The sequence below is a fragment of the Pinus tabuliformis genome, chromosome 4_1, assembly GCF_031772625.1.
Source record: "Pinus tabuliformis cultivar Carrire ecotype Pingquan chromosome 4_1, CPIR1, whole genome shotgun sequence".
Lineage (NCBI taxonomy): Eukaryota > Viridiplantae > Streptophyta > Pinopsida > Pinales > Pinaceae > Pinus > Pinus tabuliformis.
In genome coordinates this window covers 348529712-348536178 of record NC_142303.1, presented here as the reverse complement: position 1 = coordinate 348536178, position 6467 = coordinate 348529712, and positions in this window count along the sequence as shown.

Below are 6467 nucleotides of genomic sequence, written 5' to 3'. Positions count from 1 at the left end.
CAAACAAAAAAATGAACTTCTAAGAAAAAAAAGTGAAAACCTCCATTATTAGAGTTTGGAAAGATTAAAATGACAAAAATTTACGTAGCGTAGCCAAAATTTTATGTTGCTTGGTAAAGAAAAATACCAAGAACTATCATGAGCCAAACTTGCAAAACCCTAAACCCTCAAAACCACAAACCTGCAAAACCCTAAACACTCAAAAACCCAAAACTGCAAAACCCTAAACCTTCAAAACCCCTAGCCTACAAAACCATAAACCCTCAAAACCCCTAACTTGCAAAACCCTAAACGTACTTGAATCTCTAAGAGAAAAATTAACAAAAATTCCAATAGAAGGTGAGGTGTTGAAAAACACAAAAGGTGAAGGTGAAGTGTTGAAAAACATAGTTTTTAATGGCTGGTAGGATAAAATCCTACCAGATAGAAGGCATATTGAAGCATCTTCCATGTCCAGAGCTCGCCAGACCTACAACAAGTTGAAAATTAGCCAATGTAGAAACCAAAAAATGAAACAAAAACCAAAAATACCTGAAATTACCTGTAAATTTACCTTCGACCTCGAACTGGCCGGAATCGGTAGTGGCTCCTCCCCAAAAAACAGGTCACACGAATGAAACAACCACCAAGGACACCCTAAACCTCCGGCGGTCTAGAATGGACAACCATTGTAGGTGGAATGAAACAACTCCAACAGAAACCTTGTTCGATTAAAGGACGCATGCAAGCAAACAATGGCGGACAGTATGCACAGGTAATGGAGTTGTGCCATGCCATCATTGGCGGAGGGCTTCACCCAAATGCAGGACCTGAACAGAAAAACAAGGAGCAGAGCACACATCGCGGCGAATAGGCGAAAACAACTAGGCGTCGGGTCGAAAAACTAGTTTTCAAGCTTTGACACCCACCACAACACGTGGCATTCCACGTCGGGCAAGTGTCGTACATGCAATGGCAATGTCCATGTGGGTTTAGGTGATGTGGAGGGGAGGGCACACAGGTAATGGTGTCCCTCCCCTATAATTATTTTATTTAAATTATAATTTGAAATATTATGGATAAAGTTGGAGAAATCAAAATCCCTAAGAAAACATAAAATTGCCTAATTTGTTTTTAAAAATGAGAATGTATTTCAAGTTTTTCAAAAGGTATAGATTGATTTGTTGTTTTCAGTTTGTCTATGCTTTGAATTAGAAATTATAAAGTTTGAATATGTAATATTTAATTAATGAGAATTTTAAGGATTATTTCAATTGATTGAGTTCTAGTCTTTAAAGTATTTTGGTAATGAGAAGTTATAGAGTTATTTCTTCTTTATTTTAGGATTAAGTTCTGCTAATAAACTGGTTGGAAATGATTATTTGTTAAAATAATTCATTTAGAAAATTTTTAATATCTATAAACTACATATTAAAAATATATATATCTAATTAATAAAAATAAGATTTTTCAAAATTAATATGCCATGCTTATCTAATTATTTTATGGTTCCAGATTTTTAATTTAAATTTGACAAAATAGTTTTTGATTATTTTTTAAGTGGTTGTTTATTAATATAGAATCAAATAATTTGCTTAAACACAGTTTCGCAACTATCACTATACACGCCTTCCTTTGCCTTAAGACACAATTTCGCTAATATCACCTTACACACCCTCCTTTGCCTTAAAATTGTTCACATTAATTCTTCCTTTGCCTTAATTTCGCAACGAATTTTAAATAAGCAATCATTGAATTTATGGATCTCTTTTCGATTATGGTTCTATTTTCACAACCATCTTTGAATTAAGCAAAGGAGGTCTTGCAATGAAACGTATGATTACGAACTATGTTAATATTTGATTTGTTGACTCAAGATATTGGTGTTATTTTTTTAAAGAGATTATTAAAGATATTATGTTAATGAATATTTAATAGAGTGGTTTTTTTTGGATACTGTTTGTGTGAAAATGTTTAGCAAATATATTAAACAATTATATATATAAATTAGTTGAAGGTGTGTTGATTTATAGAGAAAGAAAGAAATAAATCATTTTAATGTTTAAGAGGTTAAAGATAGCCTATGGGATAGATTGCTTCTTCATTTGATTGTTGTATTCGGCACTTTTCGTGTGAAGCCTCACAATACACGCTCTTAGCTTCTCGACAAACCCCTCTTTGAATAGATTATCCCAAGAGTTAGCTGCTAGAACATTTGCATAATTTTCCATGTTGTCTTTGAAGGCCTCACATTCTAATATGAAATGTTTTTATGTTTCCACTTTTCCAGAAGAACAAAAAATACATACTCCTTCCTCCCGCACTTCTTTTGCCCTTTTGTAGCGCCCTATTGCACAATGGAGTTGATGAGAATTAGTCCTTAATTGAGAAATAAGAATTTTGGCTCTCGAAGAAATGTTGGCCTCTATGTACACTTTTTTTTGATGATTATGAGTGGGCTTAAACACTTCAATATGATTATTAAGCTAAAACTAACACGAAAAAATATGTGGGTGAGCAAGGATAGAGTGGAAAAAAGTTTAGAACAATTTTTAATATTGGAGGGAATGTCATAAGACTCTATGAGATTTCCATAATGAGTTGGTTCTACAGATGAATTAGATCATTTTCTAGGTACTTTGAAGGTGGTTCCGATAAGGAATAGTGTTAATGCAATATCAATAAAAGAGGAGGAGTTTATCGATTTGGTTAAGAGACTTTGGAGACCATATGACAAGATGGTGGTGGAGTTAGATTAGCTACTTTATAGTGTTAAGATAATTCGAAAAGAATTAAAAGGAAAATTAATAGTTGGGATTATGCAAAAACAAAAAAGATGAGCATAATTTGGTAGATGTGAAAGAATCTCTAGCTAGAACCTATGAATCACATGGAGTGGGATTTTTGTTCAAATAAACTAAATTAGAAATTCCGAATTTGGAAAAAAAGCAATAATTTATGAGAAAAATGTCTACTTGGAGGCTAAAAACTAGGATTCCTTAGTTGGAAAACTATGATGAGAACTATGATTATTTTCATCAATTTGTGAAGGGAAGGAGAAATATTAATACTGTGTAAATTTGATGTTAGATGGGGGGATTTAATCAAATTTGAAGAATTGACTACTATAGGGGTGGAACATTTTCATAATCCTTTTAATGTGAGAAGAGGATTTCAATTGCAAAGGTTATCAGACTAACACAATACTTCACTACTTTCATCTTCAAAGAGGATATAATGTCACTGATTGAAGAGGTCTCTAGAGGAATTAAAAGCCACTCTCTGTAGTTTTTAGAAGGATAAAATTCCAAGTTGAGACAATTTAACTATTGATTTTTATATGTATTTTCTAGAATTATTGGAAATTAATTTTCTTCTAGTGGTAGAAGATACAAGGTTATGTGGAAGATTGTACACAATGCTCTTATTCAGAAATCAAATAACCCATCCTAATTTGAGGATACTTGTCTGATATATTTGTGCAGTAGTATGTATAAGATAGTGGAAAATCTTTTAGCAAATAGGGTGACAAACTTTTGTTCAAGACAATTTGTTTTCCTAGCTAGTCCATACATTCATGAAGTTATTTCGATTTCTCAAAGCGACATTCACATCATAAGATTAAGGCATTTAAAGGCTATGGTGTTAAAACTTTATTTATCAAAGGCCTATGACAAGGCCAATTGGATTTACCTAAGGCTAGGGAGGAAACAATTTGGATTTGAGGTATCTTTAATTAATGACATGAAAATGGAGGAGCGGGTCAATTTCCTCTGCATAAAAGAAGGGATCGTTCTCTGGCACTTTACAAGGAAAAATGGGTCTTAACACAAAACAGGTTTTCCAAAAGGTCTTTTCAAGTTATGAGTTAGTTTTTACATGTAAACTTAAGCATAAGCAACACAACATTACATAACTCATACAGGCATTCATGAAGAGTAGAACAAAGGATTTGGTGATGGAGTTCACCCCTCCTGGGCTATATCTCTAGGCCTGCCAACATAGCTAGAATGCTTGATATATTGACTGGAAAAGGAGTACACAGAATTTTATTGATAAAACATGTGGCTATTTCCCCTTTAAGGAAGTATTCTCCTACAAATAACTCTCCCATAAACATCATGACAACCTACATTCAGTCTTGAAAACATCAGCAACACAAGGTGCCTCCAACAAAGACCCTGTACTCCATCTGAAAGAGCATACATGAGCATATAAGCACTTCAATTCCACATTAAAGGACAAATATAAAACTTTCGTCAACAAGACATAGTGAGAAAATAATAAATGAGATTAACCCTACAAGTAAAAACGACTGGAGTAAACATCTGAAGGTAAGAAAACCCCTACAAGGCATTCTCCATTCTCAAACACCTTCAAGAACTCCCCCAAAACACTAATTGATCCATACACCCATAAACTTGAACCTCCAAAAACTTCCTTTAGATATGCTCAAATTAGACAATAGAGGTCACCATTGGATCTAGAATGTCCACAAACCCTTATGTAAACTCTTCTTGAGCTCCAAAGGATAAAAAATCACAAATATATGGCTCTACAAGCTCTCCATGTAGTTTTTATTGTTATATGTCCCAAAAATCGGACCAAGAGTCTAATTTTCCTAAAATCCCACATTGTTTTCTACTACGGAGGTGACAAATTCGCCCATCGAAGGTGCAATTTTTTGGATACTTAAATTGCCCAATAACCCTTGTGCAAAATAATCTGGCCACATGGGCCATGTGACTGGGGGTCGGGGCTAACTATCTGCCCCCGTCGAAGTAGCTCTCTACCATTACATCGGTGGTTACCCACGGGACTGGGGAAATTCCTTAACTCCCACACCCTCCAATTTAGAACCTGCACTGATCCACAGTTTTTGATGGAATAGTCATAGGACTTGGGGCTAGGGCATAGAGCTCCACCCCATTTTGTTCACACCTCTGCCTAGTTTTGTGGGCTCGTATATGGCCATGGTCTAGGGCCTTCATCCAGCCCCCCATGCTTCAACTTCTACATGATTCCATAGAATAGGGTCCGGTGTAATACATGTGGCCATGGGCTGGGGCTAGGCCCAAGCTCTGAGTCACTACTCATGTTGAGGTTCTATGTGGTGCTGGTGATGAGGGGAAAGGCTATTAGAGTTGATTGTCTTTCTTGGTTTCCCTGCAATACACCTTAATTCAACTTCCTTTCCTTCCCAACAAAATTTCAAGAAAAATTCTTGAAAATTAAAAGCTATTGTACCCAAAGATTGTAACCGTTGGACTCCTAGTACAACATCAGCACCACCCATTCCAATGGAAAGCATTGGACTATTCAATTCATATTCTCTGATGGATAGCTTGATATTATGGCACTTTCCAAAGAAATTTATGTTTCCTCCATTTACGACCATCACTTGACAATTTGGTGCTGGATATAGGAAGCAATTTAATTCCTTTCCTATCTTACAATGAATAAAATTATGGGTACTATCTAAATCAATCAACACTATTACCTTTTTCTTCCATATATGTCCATCTATCTTGAGAGTTGGAGGAGTTGTAATTCATGCTAATGCATTACAAGATATGGTCAGATTCATTTATTCTTTCACTGGGGTTGATCCCTGGTGTATATCCTCCTCTTTTGATGTTTCTTTATCCCTTTTCTTCCTCCTCTTCACAATCTATGTAGAATAATTTCTTCTCAGCGCACTTATGACCTTTAGTGTATTTTCTATCACAACTATAACAAAGCCCTTTTGCTCTTTTTTCCTCCAATTTTTGTGGTGTCAACCTTGTAGATTGTGGAAGACTAGTACCAGTAACACTACCATATTTATAGCTATGATTGGTAGTCTTCCTTGTTTCCATAATTTTTCTTTCAACTTTTCTTGCCACCATGAATGCCTTCTCCAATGAATCAGGTTCCCAAAGGAAAACCTCATGTTGGATTTTATCTTTCATAGTCCCTATGAAGACATCAATCCTACGCTTCTCTGGAATATCAGTTACCCTAATATTCAATTTTTGGAAGTCTTCAATGTGCTCCGCCATTGAACCCTTTTGTTTGATATTTATCAATTGGCTAAAGAAGGTATTGCTCTTTGTATCTTCATAATGTGATATCATTTCCTCCATAAAAATTGACCAGGTGATAAGTGGTTTACGAGAACAAAGCCATCTATACCATATAAACTGATTGTGTTCTAAATATAAATATGCAATATGTACCTTTTGTGAGGGTTGCACATCCTGCAGATCAAAATATTACTCCATCTCTAGTATCCAAGTTACCAGATCCTTGCCATCAAACTTCCTCATCTCTATATTTTAAATGTGGTGGTTCTTAAACCCCACACGGGAGTCTCTAATATCGTGATTGATATTTCTTTTATCTTCATCATGATTTTCATGGATTTCCTTGTCGCCAATGGGATGCCTTTCTTATAGCAACTTTTCCAAACCTTCTTTCAATCCTTTTATTTTGACATTCATCATTGC